The sequence below is a fragment of the Tarenaya hassleriana genome, unplaced genomic scaffold (genome assembly GCF_000463585.1).
Source record: "Tarenaya hassleriana unplaced genomic scaffold, ASM46358v1 Cleome141, whole genome shotgun sequence".
Classification (NCBI taxonomy): Eukaryota; Viridiplantae; Streptophyta; class Magnoliopsida; order Brassicales; family Cleomaceae; genus Tarenaya; species Tarenaya hassleriana.
The window spans coordinates 35797-36006 of NW_010964708.1; positions in this window are offsets into that span (position 1 = coordinate 35797).

The window sequence follows — 210 nt, forward strand, 5'->3', positions numbered from 1 at the left end:
GGACGGTCTGCAAAGCTGGAACGGACGGACTGAGTGCACAGACCCGACAGACCACAAGACAGTCCTGCGAACTACACATCAGAACGGACGGTCTGGATCACAACGCGGAACGGACGTTCTACGGTGCGGAACGGACGTTCTGCGCTTCAGAACGGACGGTCTGCGAAGCTGGAACGGACGGTCTGACGAACTTAACTAACCTGGAACGGA